Source organism: Pleurodeles waltl, chromosome 6 (assembly GCF_031143425.1).
Source record: "Pleurodeles waltl isolate 20211129_DDA chromosome 6, aPleWal1.hap1.20221129, whole genome shotgun sequence".
Classification (NCBI taxonomy): Eukaryota; Metazoa; Chordata; class Amphibia; order Caudata; family Salamandridae; genus Pleurodeles; species Pleurodeles waltl.
In genome coordinates, this window is record NC_090445.1 from 594,857,416 (window position 1) to 594,877,255 (window position 19,840).

The window sequence follows — 19,840 nt, forward strand, 5'->3', positions numbered from 1 at the left end:
GTCCCCCTAACTTTTGCCTCCCTCCTCCCCCATGTCGTAGGTGCAGTACTCACCGTTGTCTTCGGCGCCTACGTAGATGATGGTCGTAGAGGAGCAGAAACACAAGGGCAGGGAGTATTTGGAGTTCCGGGTCCATGGAGTCCTCGTTCCTCGTGGGATGTGTTCAGGTGAGCGTTTTCCCATTGCCAAAGCTGTTTCCGCCATGTTTTTTTCTACGGTGAATCCGCCCCAGAAAAGGTGGCGGATTGGCGGGTTGTGATACTATGGGCGGTACATTGTGTTCCGCCTGTCTGTTGGCAGTGACCGCCGCGCTGCTTGTCTGTACCGCCGTGGCGGGCGGTGTGTTAAAGTGGCTGTCTTTGGTGGCGGCTCCTGCCAGGGTCATAATTCTGTTTTTTTGTCCGCCGGCCTGTTGGCGGTCTTACCGCCGCTTTAACACCGTCCGCCAGAGTTGTAATGACCACCATAGTTCATTATGGCTTCCATAACAGATTAGCATCTATTCAAATTTTTCCCTTGCCAACCACAGTGACTTACACTACTAGCCAAACCTTTGGCACATTATGATGCTGATGATGAATTGATCAGTAAAGGATCAACTATACCTACCCAGTCTTATCCCCTCTAACTTACCCTGCAGTAAAGCAAGTTAAAATTGCTTTCCTTACAACCAAGCAAATGTATTTTGTTGGAAGAAAAGTAATTATTACGAAGTGTGGTGGAGGAGAGTGATGAAGACAGGAAGTAAAGTGGGACTAAGTAAGTGCCTTGACTTTTGTGGATGGGATAGTCTTTGACAAACATGCCAAATACAATCTATATATCCTGTGCCTTAAACCTTTCCCTGTACTGCAGTACATTGCTTTTCCCACTGTCTACTCTCAGTAGACAGGATATCTGCATGATTGATTTTGTCATAGCACGTGGCATGTATCGTTCTTAGTATTCATCTGCCTTGTAGTCACTGTAAAATTGCAAGGCATTTTGGAGAAGAGCAGGGCCAATGGAATAGAATAATTGTGTATTACAGCTGCCACAGTCGAGTACAACTAGGGTGTCAGCAGACATAGCATGCCTCTATTAATTTAGCACAACAGAAAAGAGAAGAATACCTGTACTCCATAGTGCATAATGGCTATGACTCTAATCACATCAAAATTGAATGGCCTGAGGTGACCAGCAAATGTACTGCTACTGTGCCACTACATGATTTTAAACAGGTGTTTTTTACATAGCACTGTTTATAATTTGTCTTTTTCCTTTCTTTCTATAGCTATTACTGATGTTCCACCTTCACAGCAGGAAATAGCAGCCTAGCTGTGGCAGTACAGTAAAAGCTGAAGGCCATCAGGGCTGAATATCAGCAGCTGGTGGTCCTGGAAGAGAAGGAGGCAGCAGCGGCAGCTGCCAATGCCCTGGGCACGAGCCAGCCCCCCTGCGCTTCTAGTCTTTTAGTGTCAACCCCAGCACTGCAGTTCGCTGGCAGCTGTCTGCCACCATTCCATCACTGCTGCCCCCCCCAGACAGCCCTTTTCAACGCCTAGTCCTGTGAGGGCTGGTGCAAATAGAAGCCAGACAAACAAGCATGGAGGGGCTCCTTAACAAATTCCTGGTTCACCGTTAGTGCCTTTTTGTGCTTCTTTTTTAACCTTTGTTTTAGCAAGTGGGACTTTTTGGTGGTTTAGAGGGTGGGAATGGGTTTGCGGGACCAGGTCTGGGACTGCAGGACTTTGTTTTCTTTTAACAGAAACATTTGAGTTTTTTTGTACATTAGTTGGGAATAGGGAGATTTGTTTGGAGAGAGGGGTGGGCCAGTTGTGGGTGGGAGGGGTGGGTTTATATTCTTTTTAGGATTAATAAATATTTATTTAATGTTATTTATGCCTCAAATCCTTTTATGGGTGTTTACTTCACACTGCTGCCTTGTAGCGCAGTGTGTTTTTTTAAATCTGCTGATAGTGTATAACAATTAGTTATACTGCTAGGTACCCTTGTACTACTACTCTCCTAGTCTCTGGTCTGCAGTCTGCAACTATATTTGACCCATAAGGAGAGGGGGCGATATTTGCAATTGCCTAACAGTACAATAATGCTTTATAGTTCTCTTACCTGAATAGATGAAGCAAGGGCTGCATGGCTTCCCAAGGTGCCATGGTGGTGGTAATAGTAGCATGGTAGTTCACTAACAGTGAAGGCATTGGAAGCGAGGTCCCACTCCCACCTAGGTGAACTCAAATGAAGATCCTCCACAGTGAGTTCGTGTTGCTCCCACCACATCCGCCCCACCAAGTGTGTGATTCATTCATGATGTAAATTATTAAGCCACGCCTCAATAAATCACACAGCCAGGGGGAAGAGGGCTAAGGATTTGAAAAATGGATTGGAAAGGGGATTTAGGGAAAGGTGTGACAAAAAGACAAACACTACACAAACAGAATGTTCATCTAGGCATTGATCAGCAGCCTGTTTTGGGAGGAATAGAAAGGAATGAGTATGACACAGTTAATTTAGGTGGATTACAAACATTTCCGTCAGCCCCATAAAGACCCAAGTTATTATCTATCTAAATGATCTGTCACCTAGGTTTGCAAAATAGTAAGTAGAAATTATGCTGTACTGAAGCTAACACACACAGGTTATGAAAAACAAATATTAAAAGAAAAATGATACTAGTCTTCTTTGCTAAATTTTGTGGTGCATTTGCATTCTTCTTGGATTGCCCCATCAATCTTGAGTGCCTGCCTGACTGAAGCGATCTGATAAAGTAAGCATGAGTGCTATGGTGCTTTTGTTTTTTGTGCAGGAGAAGAGAAAGTCTATGGATTGTAAAACGGAAATGGTTATCATTATATTGTAGAATCAAGAAGGATAGAATGGAAGGTAAGCTTTATGAGGAGTAGTTTACCAAGAAGACTCAGAGGAGGCAGAGCAAAAGCATAGCCTTTTGCAAACATTCATTTTATGACTGATGTGTGATCAATTAAGTGAGAGCAACTACAACAACCAACAATAACAGACAAGTGGCTGCATGTATATTGGGATGATCAAACTCACAACTGTCATGATGATGATCATCATCATAATAACATTTAGCCTACAGCACATGCATAATGTGAAGATGTGACGTCATCCATCACATGTCTGTCTCCTCCAGTTACCTACAACAGCAGGCCCCCACCCAACCACTTAGATTCAAATTTGAGCTAGCCATCACACACACACAGCATTGCATTCCCAAATCAAGAAATCAACACACCTCTCACCAGTCCACAGAGTTGATTACGCCTCTTAGATTCATCATCCATGTTGATTTCCATGAAGTTGATAACTTCCTTCTTATGGCCATTGTTGAAGTTGTCAATTCATGCTCTAAGCCCTTCCATCATCCTCCTGACTCTGATTAAAAATTATTTCTAACTCTATATCGACTCATCCCAAGAGTCCCAGTCTCACAACCCAATTGAGATAAAGCGACCTGTAATGCATAGCTGTGTTTAACATCAAGAGAAACATTGAGTAGTTTTTTTGTTGTGTAGACTAGATTTGTGTTTGTTAGCTAAATGGACTGGTCAGGTCTTTGAGGAATGTGAACCAGAAAATGAAGTAGTGTTAAACTGACAAACAAATTTTACTAAGTGTCAAAGGGGAAAGAACAAAGTCACCTTGAGGGAAAAAAATGGTCATGCATTAGGCCACCAACATTATAAATCAATCACAAACACAATCAAGTGTAATAATTAAAGTTAAACCAAAAACACCCACTATCTGCCACCACATGAAGTTTCTCAACATTGAAACAAGAATCACTCATATCACTCGTTGGTGCATAACATTACTCACCTGTTCCAGGCAAGCTTGGTGGTACATTGCTTATCCTCTTTGATTCACAAAACAAAACACACATTGGCCAGTAAGTTGTAAATCAAATATCTGGGTCAGTGCTGCTAGGGGATAAAAGAAAGGATAGGCACTGGGATAGGATGGAGACAGGAATTGTCTCTTGGGAGTGAGAAGTCTTCTTCACTGCACACTGGCCCAACTCCAATCTGGCCATACATGTGTCTAAAATAGTGGTGATTCATTAGTCAGTGAGACACAAACAAAATAATAATGTTCCCCCAGCTAGCTATATCCTTTTTTCTTTTTTTTCCTCAAACCAGTTTGTTGATAGAAAGAAGAACGTTCTATTATGGCTCAGGTACACTCAAAACTCAGGAAAGTAGTGTTTGTCCTCAATCCCAGGTGTTTTGCCCAGAAGTTGGTCAACTAACACACTATTATGAACTGAATCTGACCAGTCACCCTCAACTACCTCCTGTTGTACTTCAAGTATGCTATATTTCGGGGGTATAAGCTGCTGATTCATTTTGATCATGGGGCGAGAGACTGGCACTTCCCACTCTGACAACTGCACCAGCGGCACTGAACACATGCTCAGCAGACACATTGGCTATAGGGCAAGCTAGATACTTTGTTGTCAGTCTGCTAAGCACTGGCCATTGCCGCCTCTTCCCATACCAATAAACCAAAGGGTGTTGATGCAGACAGACCTCCATTGGGTCATCCAGGTAGGCCTGGATCACCTCTCAATAGTCATTGGTGCTCCACCTTGCTTGATCTCTTTTGCCTTTGCCTCTTCAGCGGACTTAAGGCCTTCCTTTAGAAAACAATCAAATGCAGATTTTGTGGTTGCTGCTCCTGTTGTTGTTGCTGGTGTTGGTTTTGTCTGTTGTGTGCCAGCAGCACTGTCTGCAGGCTCTATGGAAGTTGTAGGCTGCACCCCAGAACTTCTATCCATGAGTGGGCCTCTAATTCCCAGCTGTTCTTTTTCTAGGTCACTGGTTTGTTCAGCAATCCATGTCTTGTAGGTTGAAACATCCCTGTCTGAAAAAGGAATGAAAGTGGTCAGTAATTGTTTGTACCGTGGGTCAAGAATTGTGGCACAGATGTAATGTTTGTATGACACAATGTCTCTTTGCAGCCTTGTATTAACAAAGATGTGAAAGGTTAAGTTCTCTGCCAAGTCCTGCGCATCTGTTTTTTCTTTAATACCTGCATACGTCTCAGACACCTCGTTTAGTTGTTTCTGCAACATAAGCAACAATGGGATAGCGTGGCCCATGGTCAAGTCCTCTTTGCTGACTTTCCCTGTGAAAATGTTAAAAGGAAGCAGCAAATCTGTCAAGCATTTAACCAGGCCCCATTGGTCCATCTCATTGATCATGCCCTACACAGTAGCATCCCACCTTTGCATGACAAATTAATTGTTTGGTCTGTACTGCTCAAACATATGTTGCAACATGTAATAAGTTGAATTTCAACGTATTTGGCACGTCCTGTATGAGTGCTTTAACTGGCATTACATGATCATGCTGAAAGGATGGCTGAAATGAGTACAGATTCTTCTGCATATGGACAATAAGTTGTGGACTCAAGGTTCTTTTTTAAGAAAGTCCTGTACAATGATGTTGATGCAGTTCACCAAACACAGGACCCTGAAATAGCTACCATCTGACATGACCTTAACTAAATTACTGCCATTGTCCGTGGCAACAAATCCAATGTTAAGCCCTCTGGGGCAGAGACATTCACAGGAAGACTTCATTGTTAAAGTCATCCAAGATGTTTGCAGCAGTATGGGATTTCTCTATGGTGAACATAGCTACCATTGCATGCTTCTGAGAACCATTAAACATTTCAGCAGTGTCAACACCTCCAGATATAATTTCTCTAACCCCCCAAAAAAAGATCGAGTGTGCAGTGAGGCACATGTAATCAGTGGCTTGGCAACTGGTCCACATGTCTGTCGTCAGGTGGATTGTGTGGAAAGCACACTGCTATAAAGATTGTCCAACCAATTTCAGCACATCATGATGTAGTGCTGGAACAGCAACTCTGGCAAAATAGGTCCTGCTGGGAACATTCCATTTCAGGCAGCTGGCCACCACAAATTCAAGAAAACCTACTCCTTCCACAAAAGAAAAGGTGAGGAGGTCCAGGTCTTGAGAGCAGAAGGTGGTGGTAGGCTCAATGTGCATCTCAGCGGGGCAGCCACTGTGTGTTCTTTCATTAGTGGCTGGCTCTGAGTCTTCTTGTGCCATTGCGATGCTGCTGATGTGGGCAATGATACTACTGCACTGCTGGGGGAAGAGCTTATTCATGTAATGACCATGTCACCTTCTTCTTCATCTTCACCTTCCACCTTGATCGTATCAGATGCTCTGCTCTCACCACCTTCACCAACATCACTTGCAGATTTTTGGCCGCTAAAGTGCCCCTCCCAGCAGATTGCATGGTGTTTTCTCAAATGGGTTGTTTAGCCTCCGGTACCATAGTTTGTACCAAGCATGCCCCTACTAACACTCGCCCAGGAAATGGAACATATGGCAATGTTCAGCTCCTTTTTACTAACTAGAAAGAAGTCCCAAACTGGGGAGTTCAGCCTTCTAACACTGGTGCCACTGCCAATGTCAAAAGAAGTAGAGGTAGGTAGGTGTTTTAATGATATTTGCCTCTCTCCAGTGCCTACTTCTACTGAAGTGACTGTGGGTGTAGGTCGCAGCCTGGGCTTTGTTGCAAATATGGAAGCTACCAGTGGTGGTGGTGATGGTGGTATCTGTGCCACATCCCTCAGAGCAGGTTAAAAAGATGGGGTAATGTCGACCTCCACTGGAGCTGGGCTAACATCCATGATGACCGACTCATTGTCAAACTTGTCATCCTCCTCTTCTTCATCCATAACTCCAAGGCTTTCAGGGACCATCCTTTTCACTCCTTGCCTCTTCTGGCGTGTCTCAGACTGAGGTGGCATCCAAATGGAGTCTTGCTGATCAGAAAGGGAGCTTGAAGAAGAAGATGGCGGGGTTTTGGAAGACAGTGGATCTTGTAAAAGAGGGGCTTCTTCAACTTCCTCAGCATAAAGCTCAATATGTTCCTGATGTGCTCCTACTGTTGGAGGAACTACTATTGCTGACTGTTGCTGTTGTTGTCCACTGAGGTGAGTTTCCAGCAAAGATTAGGTACTAATTTGAGAAAGAAATAAACCCAATTCAATCTTAGTGCTTGTGGGTGTTGCCGTGAATAGAGACATGGACTTGGACCTAGTTTGCAGTGAGGCTGCTGATGCAGGAGTGCTGCTCCCAGCTTTCCCTCCAGAGGTCGGTGTGGCAGGCAAACGTTGGGAAGCTCTGTCTGATCACTGACTTGCTTTATTGCTTTATTTGTAGCACCTTTCGTTGGGGCCATCTGAAGCTGTCAGTTGGCAGCAGCACCTTACTTCACAAGCTGAAGAGGAATCCATGTCGTAAGTGTGGTCACGCATCATGTTGTGCACAGGCCTTCTGTCTGGCACTACTGTGGGTGATAAATCTTTCTCTTTGTGCACAAAAAAGAAAACATGCAAGAAGAACATCATTGAAACATGGCATTGTTGCAGTTCAATTACCAGTAGAAGCTATATCATTTAGTGGTTACTTAAATTATAAATAATTAACAGTACAGTGTATCCATTCATAAAACCACACCAACATTAACTTTCATAATCATGTACACTCTGGAAGGATATGAAAGAGCAACAACTACAACATAGAGAATTTAACTGTTAGCTTTATGTGCATCAAGATGGCATGTGACACTCAGGGAGGTGCTTGTGACAAATGGAATAATCTTTGAATAATGTTGTGCAGCTGTGTGCCTGTGGCAGACATGGGGCTGATGGGGAAAATGGAAAAAAGTAAGAAAATCTAAAATTAAATACAATTCTAAAATTAAGAACAAAATAAAAAATAAAAACAATGCATTAATTAATTATTAAATAATTATTTCATTAAATTAAAGTTTGTGTAAAGAATTATTTAAAAAAAAAAAAACATTACAAAAATACCATTGCTGATGTACTAGGGGAGGGGGACTATCATGAAAAGCCACTAGGATTTGGGCGGCAAGTAGTGGTGCAGGTGAAAAATGCATTAAAAAAAAGTATATAATATAACATAAAACACTGTTCATACAGTACATTTAGTAATGAGCATTGAGCTACTAGGCCTCAAGCATAGCACACAAAATGGCGGCAAGCCTCATGGTCAAATAACAAACAGCAAGGAGACATGGCCACAACAAAGAAGAACAAATGCAGGCCCACTGGCTGCCTACATAAAATGTCCACCAGCCACATGGTAACAGAGTAACAACCAGGAAGGAGGCATGGCCACAAAAAAGAACATATTCAGGCGTAAAAGCACACTGGCTGGTTACACAAAATGACTGCCAGCTACATGGTCAATCAGCAACAACAAACAAGGAGGCATGGCCACAACAATAAAGAGCGTGCAGTCCCATGGCAAAGGCACACTGGATGCCTACACAAAATGCCTGCCATCCACATAGTCAAACAACAAGCAGGATGAATAGAAAACAAAAAAAACATATCGGACTATAATTGACTACACAAAAAAGGGCCCTTGGCCCCATTGAATGGGTAACAAGGACAAATGGTGGCCTATGGCAACCCCTCTCACACACTGACCAGACAAAGGAGGCATTGGTACAAGAGAAAAAAACTGCATTAAGTCAGCAATTCCCCAAAAAATAATTTAATGGTCTAAAAAGTACATTTTACAGCAACAACACACATCACACAAAGACATCAAATATATTACACGCCCAGACACTGGTTGCAGAAAAAAGGTGAAACACAACAAAACAACATTTTGTAATTATTTAATCCAATGCCATCCATGGCCTAAATGATGTTTCAGTTCAACAGACACCACAAACAGTTGTTTCATCATGCACCCATGATTAGCACTGGACCTACAGCTGGAAGGCCTATTCCATTAGCAGACTAGGTCACATAACATAGTAAATTAAATAAATATTGCAAATTTACAAAACATGGAGAAAATTTACTGAACTGGGAAACAGTTTTTCTTTAAAGAAGAAAAATTAAAAGTAAAACAATAACTAGGCCCCTACTGAAACTGCAGGCCACCCACCACAATACATTTTAAAAATGGAATAATAGTACAGATAAATCCTGGTTCATGACCTTTCTCAATCAAACAAGTTGTATAACACCGTTATGCAAGTGTTTTTGAACATACATTTGAAATCGCAAATACAACAAAGTCCTCAAATCCAATGATACATCCAGGAGACAAAAAGAGTGATCCTTCCAAACTGAAAACCAAGGGTAAAGTGACCAGGATAAGGACAAAGCACTGGAGGAGCCTGCTGGACAGAAACAGGAACTTGGAGTCTCTGGGGCACTTCCTCTTGTTGGAAAAAAGTAAATTAAAATAGTACTCATCGCACAAAAAAGAACAATGCAAACGGTCCATGAGAGAAAGGTTTTAACTGGAAATTGTCTTTTTGAGGAGAGTTAGCTTCTCCAGGTTGCAGCCGCAGTCACTTGCGCTCACTGGCGCTTGCCCATGTCACAAAAAGAAATGCCGAAAGTTGCTGGAGTGGCAGCAAAATCTTCCAGGAACTCGTGGATGGGTAGAAAATCTTGTTTGTGCTTGTGAATGCCCGGCACATCTCTTGATACACTTCCCATGCATGTGAAATGACTTCAAGAAAGTGTCAACAGGAAAGAATCTCCTCTCCGTTGCAGAGTATACCAATAACTCCGCATTATCCATGAAATGCAGAGTTGCCAAATTCCACAACTCCACGAGCGGACCAGAGTTTTTCCTCCAGCCCTAGGCAAATCATGGAGGAAGGTGAGGAAGAAGAGGGTGACATCCTCATGCAAATCAGCCCTGTCCCCAGCAGCATGCCAGAATCACCCACCTCAGCAACCTCACAATGGCACAGGAAGACTCAGAGTCAGATGGAGACAACATAGCATAAGGTGACCGGACCACAATGTACATTGAGTCTGCTACCACCTACATCTCAAATGTTGCTTACATCAGTGGCCCCACAAAAGAAGAAAATCCAGGCTACAATTACAGGCATGTTCAGACAGGAGGGGCCTTATGACCGCAACCACCCAATGGCATGTTTGTACAATGGGAAGCTGGCAAAAATGTTAGTGCTGGACCTCATCCTTTTTACTTTTGTGGAAGGAGGGGGATCCTTATAGTTTGTGGCAGCCATCTGCCCAAAATGGAAGGTTATACATCAGACATATTTTGTCAGGTTGCTGTTCCAGCACTGCATCACAAAGTGCTGTAATTGGTTGAACAAGCTTTGCAGCAAAGTATTGTGACCTATTGTTGCAACGCCCACTGTACTCACCCCCTTGTGGCTGCTGTGATGCCCTCAACTGCCCATCCAGATCTGCGTAGGCCACCGCCAGTATATGGACCATCAGGGGGGTCTAGCTCTGATGGGCACCCCTTCCTCGTTGGGAGGCCACCCCGAGCTAGGGGTCTGCGTTCTTCCATGCCCAGAGTCTCAGGTCCTTCCACCTTTTCCGATAGTGGGTGCTCCGCCTGCTGTAGACCCCCAGGGTCCGCACGTGCTTGGCGATGGCATGCCACAATCCCTTCTTTTGATGGACGCTGACCTGCAGATGTGATAGAGATGGGAGGACACCATTACACATACAATCCAGCCTGCCACACATAATCCCGACCAATCCTGTTTCCATCTCCATTGGCACACACATCACTCAGCGCCCACCATGTACACTACCACCAGACATCCCCCCGATAACACGATGCTTGCACACACATCTCCATGCATCATTCCCACATGCATCGTGCCCAAGGTGTACTAACTTGTTGGTCTGGAGGCCCATACAGCAGTCCATACTTGGGTAGGACCACACCCACCAATCACTCCTACTCCATCAAAGTGAAGGCAGGGGCCCTCTCCCCGCTCACATGGGCCATGGTAGGTTCCAGACACAGGTCACAGCAGCACACACAGTGTAGGTGTTTGTGATGCTATTAATGGAGTTTGACCAATGACTTTGTGTTTCACCACTGCGCATATTAGTTGCTCAATGTTCACCAGTAGCACATTATGGCCCTCATTCTGACCCTGGCGGTTTGAAACCGCCATGGCAGAGGCCAGCGGAAGCACCGCCAACAGGCTGGCGGTGCTTCCTGGGCTATTCTGACCGTGGCGGTAAAGCCGCGGTCAGAAAAGGGGAACCAGCGGTTTCCCGCCGGTTTACCCCTGGCCCAGGGAATCCTCCACGCTGCCATGGGGATTCTGACCCCCTTCCCAACATCCTGTTCCTGGCGGTTTTTACCGCCAGGAACAGGATGGCGGGAACGGGTGTTGTGGGGCCGCTGGGGGCCCCTGCACTGCCCATGGCCACTGGCATGGGCAGTGCAGGGGCCCCCTAACAGGGCCCCATAATGATTTTCAGTGTCTGCTTTGCAGACACTGAAAATCGCGACGGGTGCCACTGCACCCGTCGCACCCCTGCAAATCCGCCGGCTCCATTCGGAGCCGGCTTCCTCTTTGCAGGGGCTTTCCCGCTGGTCCGGCGGGCGATCTTCTTGAGATCGCCCGCCGGCCCAGCGGGAAAGTTGGAATCACCGCCGCGGTCATTTGACCGCGGTGCGGTGTTTGGGCGGTTTCCGCCCGGCGGGTGGTGCCCGCCGCCCGCCGGGGTCAGAATGACCCCCTATATGTTTTATTCAGTTTAGCCGCCTATTGGCTTTGACATGGCATTAGCCATTATTTTCTGTATTCAGTTTAGCTGCTTATTGGCTTTGACATTGCATTAGCCATTACATTCTGTATTCTGCCTATTGGCTTTGACATGCTGTATTCAGTTTAGCTGCCTATTGGCTTTGACATGATATTAGACATCACATTTTGTATTCAGTTTAGCTGCCTATTGGCTTTGACATGATATTAGACATTACATTTTGTATTCAGCTTAGCTGCCTATTGGCTTTGACATGATATTAGACATTACATTCTGTATTCAGCTCAGCTGCCCTTTTGGCTTTGACATGACATTAGACATTACATTTGATAGTTAGGTTAGCTGCCTATTGCCTTTAATGTGGAGTTAGACATTGCAGTTGAGAATCCAAGCTGTATTTTTCCAAGCTATGTTTTTCCACAAGATGAACCAAGCTGTTTTCTTCTCACACTAGACTAGACCTGATAAGAGAGAGTACATTTGGTGTTTTCCTTTCTGCTCAGGCTTGGGAAGAGGAGCAGTCTAGGAGATCTGGCCAGTCTCCAAAGGCTTGCGTAGTTTTCCCGAGTCTGAGAGGAGGGGGCATGCTTTTGAAAGGATGGCTCGGGGCTTCAGAGAATTAGATTGGAATCTGCTTGACTCCGGGCTGGAACTTGGTGCCAGTTGCCAGTCTCCCGTGTGGGTAGATAATCTCTTTCTCGCAGTTGACCGGAGTCATCAACTTGCAGACCCCAGAAAGATGAAGCTGTGAATAGACCTTACACGGTGAAGTATTTGATTGTATATGCTTTGCATTAAATATATAACCTGCTGTGTACATTGCAACTGAGATATATTTTGTTTTAATGCTGTGACTACTTTTGTGCTTGAAATCTAATAATTCGTCCCTCAAGAACTTGTGGGTGGGGAAGATTTAACAACAATAAAGGTCTTCTTTGAACTCAGAAGTGCATTCTTGATATGTTCTGTAAGCTCTGATACGAGATAAGTAGGAAAGCAGAACAGTGTAGTACTGTGGAAAGTCAGGAAACAAGTGAGAATTGAGATGGAAAATGGTGGTCACGTCCAAGGCGGTGTACACCATCACCTCAGGAGCTGATCCCCATTGGCCATTGTACTCCATAGAGCCCCACAGTAAACAATGAGGAATTGCATGGCGGTGAAAGACCACCTTCCGCCAGGTTGCCCAACGTTGGCGGAGTTACCTCACTTCCACCTGTCCCAAGATACAAAACAGGCGGTTGATCAGATTATCCATAACTGCGTAAATGCCTAGAATTGCACATACATTGCCATTCTTAATGTCCCATCACATTAATGCTGTATGTACAATGAGGTGGTGGTTCCATTGATCAAATTGCGACAGCCTACTCACTCTTGTGTTCCTTAGATACCTACCACTATGGATGAATAGGAGGAGGAGACAACCCCCGTGTACAGACCCCTTGTGGACTTCGCTACACTGGAGGACAGGTATATTATTGTAAACTATAGACTGGACAGGGCCACAATCACAGAGCTGTGTGCCCAATTGGAGCCTGACCTGATATCAGCTATCCATCATCCAACTGGGATCCCCCCTTTTGTGCAAGTGCTATCAGTGCTCCATTTCCTGGCAACTGATTCTTTCCAAGTGACAGTGGGCTTGGCAGCAGGGATGTCACAGCCAATGTTCTCAATCGTGCTGCCAAGGGTATTGTCTGCCTTGGTGAAACACATGTGCAGCTACATTGCTTCCCCCAGATGGAAGATTTGGCCACTGTGAAGGTAGGATTCTATGTAATGGGGCATATCCCCAATATTATTGGGCAATTGACTGTACACATGTTGTGTTTGTCCCCCCGCCAGAATTAACAGGTGTTCAGGGATTGGAAGAGTTTCCACTCAATAAATGTGCAATTGGTGTGCCTGGTGGACCAGTACATCTCCCATGTCACTGCCAAGTATCCTGGGTCAAAGCATGATACCTTCGTTCTGAGGGATAGCAGCATCCCAAATGTGATGGCCCAACCACAGAGGCACAGAGTGTGGCTAATAGGTGAGCCAGAGTCCCCTCCCACTGTATGTCAGTGTATGCCTTCAGGTGTTGTCCCCATAGCATGGTGTAAGACTAATGTTTGTCCCTCAATACTTGCAGGTAACTCTAGCTTTTCAAACCTATTGTGGCTCCTGACCCCTATAAGGAATGCCAGGACAGGGGCTGAGAACCGTTATACTGAGGCACATGGGTGAACCAAAATAATCAAAAGGACCTTTGTCCTCCTGAAGGCCAGGTTCAGGTACCTCCATCTGAAAGGTGGATCCCTGTGCTGCTCACCTTGGAAGGTCTGCCATATAGTAGTGGCATGCTGCATGTTGAACAACCTTGCCCTCAGATGACATGTGCCTTTTCTGCAGGAGGAGGAGACTGGAGATGCCCCTGTGGCAGCAGTTTACCCTGAGGACAGTGAGGATGAGGAGGCAGAGGATGAGGATGTGGACAACAGGACATCAGTTATACATCAATACTTCCAATGACACACAGGTGAGACAGTGGAACTGATCATTGCTCTGACTATTGATTTCATCTGTGTGACCGTAGCATGATGCATTCACATCCTTTGCATCTCAAATTACTGTCACCTATGGCTGGTCATTTTACAGATGTTGGTGATATGACAACAGTGTCCTGATGTGATTACTACAGACAGTTACAGGTCATTAATTGTATGCTATCACAGTGTTCAGATCATTTGCACTAGATGTGACTGTTCCCCTAAATGCACATTGTCAACACATAAAATAATATCAGTCAAGTTGTGTTCAGGGGTGTTTATTGTAGTGCTATAAAATTGAGGGTAAAGTGCAATGGAATGGGGTGAGGGTAGAGGAAAGTCCAGGGTATTGTTCCAGTCTGTTTGTAGCACAGGAGCAGTGTCCAAGGGGCCATAGGAAGGGGAGCAAAGGCAGTTCAAAGTGGACAAGGTGACAGGGTGGGACACAAGGGGGACAATCAGGAGAGTCTCATTTCCTGGTGGTGGTCTTGGTCTTGGCAAGTGTCACTGGCTTCTATCTGGGTCGCAGGGAACGTTTACGGGGTGGATCACCTTCTGCAGTGGCAGGGGTGCTGGTGGCCCATGGGTCCTGTGGCGGGGCCTCCTGTCCACTAGCTGTAGTGGAAGTGGAGGGCTGGTCAATAGACTGGCTAGTGGTAGGGGCCGGCTGCTGAGCTGTTGATTTCCTCATGTTGTTGGCCATGTCTGCCAGCACCCCTGCTATGGAGATCACGGTGGTGTTGAGGGCCTGCAAGTTCTCCCTGATCTCCTGATGGTATTCCTCTTGTAGCCACTTGTTCTCCTGCGTGTTGTCAAGGATCTGGCCCATCGTGTCCTGGGATTGTTGGTAGGACCCCGGAAACTTGTTGAGTGCCTCCTAGAGAATTGGCTCCCTGGGCCTGTCCTCCCCTGGCACACAGCAGTCCTCCCAGAGTCCTTGTTCCCCTGTGCCCCTGTCCCCTGAACGGTGTGCCCACTGCCACTGTCCCCGGGTCTCTGATTGTCTTGGGGGTGAGGTGTGGACTGGGGTTTATGTGCAGGTGGGCACACTGCTGATTGACGTGTCCTATATACAATATATTGTTGCAGTTTGGTTAGCACTGCAGTATCTTCTATGAAAAATATCAAGAAGAATGATACATCACAAAACTGTTAAATGGAAGAAAGAAAAAAAAATACATGGATAACAGGAATTAAAGAAACGTTGGATAGGGAAATTCGGAAAAAAGAGACAGTATAAAAAAAGTTTAAAAAAGGCAAAATTAAAAGTAGTATAATAGTGGGCAGAAGTAAAAGTTAGGGCAATAATAATAATATTAGGACTTACCGGTGTTATACCTGACAGCCTTAGGGTAGTCACCCCCAACTTTTTGCCTGCCTCCCTCCACTTTCTTTGCACTGTTTTTGCTGGTTTTAGGACTCTGCGTACTTTCCCACTGCTAACCAGTGCTAAAGTGCATATGCTCTCTCCCTTAAAACATGGTAACATTGGTTCATAACCAATTGGCATATTTGATCTACTTGTAAGTCCCTAGTCAAGTGCACTACATGTGCCCAGGGCCTTTAAATTGAATGCTACTAGTGGGCCTGCAGCACTGGTTGTGCCACCCACATAAGTAGCCCCATAACCATGTCTCAGGCCTGCCATTGCAAGGCCTGTGTGTGCAATTTCACTGCCACTTAGACTTGGCATTTAAAATTACTTGTCAAGCCTCAAACTCCCATTTTTCTACATGTTAAGGTATGCCCTAGGTAACCCATAGGGCAGGGTGCTGTGTAGGTAAAAGGCAGGACATATACCTGTGTGTTTTATATGTCTTAGTGGTTTAAAACTCCTAACTGTGTTTTCCACTGCTGTGAGGCCTGCTCCTTTCATAGGCTAACATTAGAGCTACCCTCATATGCTGTTTGAGTGGTAGATTCTGATCAGAAAGGAGTAGACAGGTCATATTTAGTATGGCCAGAATGGTGATACAAAATCCTGCTGACTGGTGAGGTTGGATTTATTTTACTATTTTAGAACTGGCACTTTTAGAAAGTGAGCATTTCTCTACACGTAAAATCCTTCTGTCCCTTATAGCCTGTTTCCAGTCCACGTCTGGGCTGGTTGACAGCTCCCTTGTGCATTTCACCCAGAAAACCACAAACACAGGATGCTCATGACACTTGCACACATCTGCATACTGAATGGGTCTTCCTGGGCTGGACGGGTGGAGGGGCTTAATACTTACATTTCAAAGGCTAGTGGTCAGCCCTCACACAAAGGACTGCCACACTCCCTATTGGGACCCTGGCAGATAAACCTGTACTGAAAGGGGACCTTGTGCACTTCAAACCTCTCTTTGAAGTTTCCCCCCACTTCAAAGGCACTTTTGGGTTTATAAACCTGGTCCCTGACCATACCAACTTAGACACCTCCTGGGAAAGATACTCTGTGCCAGACCCTGCAATCTGCCAAGAGGAGCTGCCTGGCCACCCAACGGACTCACCTGGACTGCTTTCATGTGAAGGACTGCTGCCTTGCTGACCTCTGGCTGTGCTGAGACGTGCTCTCCAGGGGCTTGGATTGAGCTTGTCTCCTGTTTCCTGAACTCTCAGGGATCAAAAACACTTCTCTTCAAGGAACCCCTTGTGTTGCAAAAATCAACGCACAGCCTGCCAGAATCGACACATAGCCTGCCCAGCGATGAAAGAATCATATCATGGCTGCTCCGGAATGACGCAGCCCAGCTCCCATAGTGGAAATCGACACAGCTCCAGCATTGCGACCGGAACATCGACGCACAGCCCATTGGATCGACACATTGTTGAGCTGGAATGATGCAGCCTGACGTGAAGAATCGCTGCAGTGCCTGCTGTGCGATGGAAACTCTGCTGCATTGCCCTCCGGATCGACGCAGCACCTGTGACTTCGTTCAGCACACCTAGGATTTCCATGCATCGTCCCTGGGCATCAAAGACCCCACATCACAAAGAGGGTTCAAACCTGCATGCCATAATTCAACGCTAAGTCCTTGCCATGTGGAAAAGAATCAAAGCATCATCTGTGTGCCCCTGGAAATCTGATGCGCATTCTTTGTTTTCTACGCATCTCCTCCTTTCAGTCTCCCTGAGTGTTATTTTGACGCACACGAGGCACTTTGTGTACAGAAAAGACAATTGTTGCTTTTTAAAGACTTAAGACTTATGCTGCTTTTTAAAGACTTAAAACTTATCTTATCATTGCAAAAGTGATATTTCAATTTGTACTTATCAAATATTCATTCAGATAAATATCTTATATTTTTCTAAACCTGTGTGGTATATTTTTGTGGAGTTTTCACTGTGTTATTGCATGATTTATTGCACAAATACTTTACACATTGCCTTCTAAGTTAAGCCTGACTGCTCAGTGCCAAGGTACCAGAGGGAGGACACAGGATAATTTGGATTGTGTGTGACTTACCCTGACTAGGATTGTGGTCCCTACTTGGACAACTGATATCTCTAATTCACTATGGTGACAGGAGGACAGAGGAGTCTGCATTGGAATGGCTTCTTAAATATTCACCCAAAGCGAGTGTCTGCAGGTACAATGGTGTAGTGCTGAGTACCTGCCTATTTGTAACTTGATCACATAATAAATAATATTCTTAACATAAACTAAATGTAACTTACCTCTGAGTGTGAGCAGCATACAAAAAGGTAACATTGTAGTGCAAAAACATAATAATATAAATAATATTCACCAAACCCGGGAATCTGTATACCAAGCAGGTCAAGCAGGCCCTGCTCACGGTCAATGATATCAGCCCTGCAGTGCATCAGCTGCTGGGTGGTGCGCTGGACCTGGGCGGTGCCCCAAACACAATTGTGCACCCTAGGCCAACGCAGCCATTGCTCCTGCAGGGATCAATCGCTGCCAGGCCTGCCGCCTGCTGCCAGCATGGAGGGAGGTGGCGCTGCATGTAGAAAAACAGTGCTGCCATCTCCTTCTCAAAAAGGATGGGCTGGGACTGCACCTCCTAGTGGTGCCACCACCCACAAGATACACAGCTGCTGCTGGTTGTCCGAGGAGGTCTGGTGCTGCCACTCCCCTGTTCACCGGCACTGCTCTGGTGTACCATGGTGCTGGGTGGTGTGGTGAAGAAAAAAAACAGAAGGAGATGGAAGGAAGGAAGAAACAATTAAGGAAGTAAAGGGGGAAAAACAAAAATAGAAAAGTCACAAAAAATTAGAAAAATTTAAAAATACACAGACACAAGAAGACTCACGAATACAATAAATAAAAATAAGGGGTAGAATAATTAGGAAGGTGGAGGATAGAAAAAGTTAATAAGGGATGAAAAAACAAGCCCAGCACCTTAAACAGAGTGAAAAGCAAGATAGCTGCACCCATGCGAACCACATGGTGCAATTTGTGCAATTTTGAATGAGAGTACATACTTAATGTTGTGTTTGACATAAAATGCAAGGTGAACAGGTATGACAAGGAACTCCATCTGCCCGCGGAACTCCTTGTAGCGCAGTACAGTCTTTTTGCCACTCCGCAGAGCTCCACATTCCGCCCTTGCCTAGTACAGATCAGAGTGGCCCGTGTCTTGTGAGAGAGGCATGTTGGAGGAGAGCCAATCTACCATTCTGAAGGGTCAGGATCTGTTGAATATTGAAGTTTGCAGAAGCAAGCTTTATAGACTTTTGTCTCTGAAGCTTAGATAAGAAAGGTAATTTTATTTTATTGGTTTTCGCTATGTGATTTGGATTTTCCATTATGTGATGTTGGAAGTAGCACATTTTGGTTGGCTGTGGTGGGCCCCAGCCAGGTAGAACCTACCACTCCCATCAGGGAGGATGGTTAAACTCATTGTAAAACCTGAGCTCACCCTTGGGTAGCTTGGCACTGAGCAGTCAGGCTTTATACAGAGGCAATGAATGTCACAAAAGAGATTTCACACATGTGGTAAGTAAACAAAGTTTGTATTTAACACACACATTAATTAACACAAAATAAACATAATGACTTCCAGGCATAAAGCACACTTGGTAATATTACCAGCAGTACTAATCCCAACCATGTTAAAATGACATCAGTAGCTTGCACACTTGGGAGAAATTCTACATCACTCCCCTCCCCCAGCACCCTTATGAGGTGCAAAATATATGGTCAGAACTAGGTCCACACGGGCACAGATAAATACAATACTTTTAGCAGCACCGATGGCCAAGGCCACACCGGTAGACAAAATGTCAAACGTAGTATCCTGTTGGCAAGAAGTCAACGTGTAAAGCAGTACCACATGGAATCACTAGTAGGCAGTCTCCATGCAAGCACTCTAACACGCACACATTCACTCAGCACTGCCATGGAGTGCTACGGTTTCAGACAGGTTTAGTCTGGAGCAAACTTACAAATAACAGCACGCAGCACTGAAATGCGGTGCAACTGATATACAGCAGGTCAATTGATAGCACAATGCAGACCTCATAGCCCAAACCCTCCTCCACCCCCAACTACACCACACCCACAGATTAGAAAGAGATCACTCCCTCCCTGAAATTAGGCCACTCTTCGTCAGAGTCACACTTAGTTGAGGTTTCAGGGAAGATGATGAGGGGAGTAGAGGGTCTGATGAGGAGACAGTTGACAAATAAAAGGGGGTTGGCCACCACTCAGGAAGTTCACGCACAGGATGCGGATCAGAAGCGGCTGAGG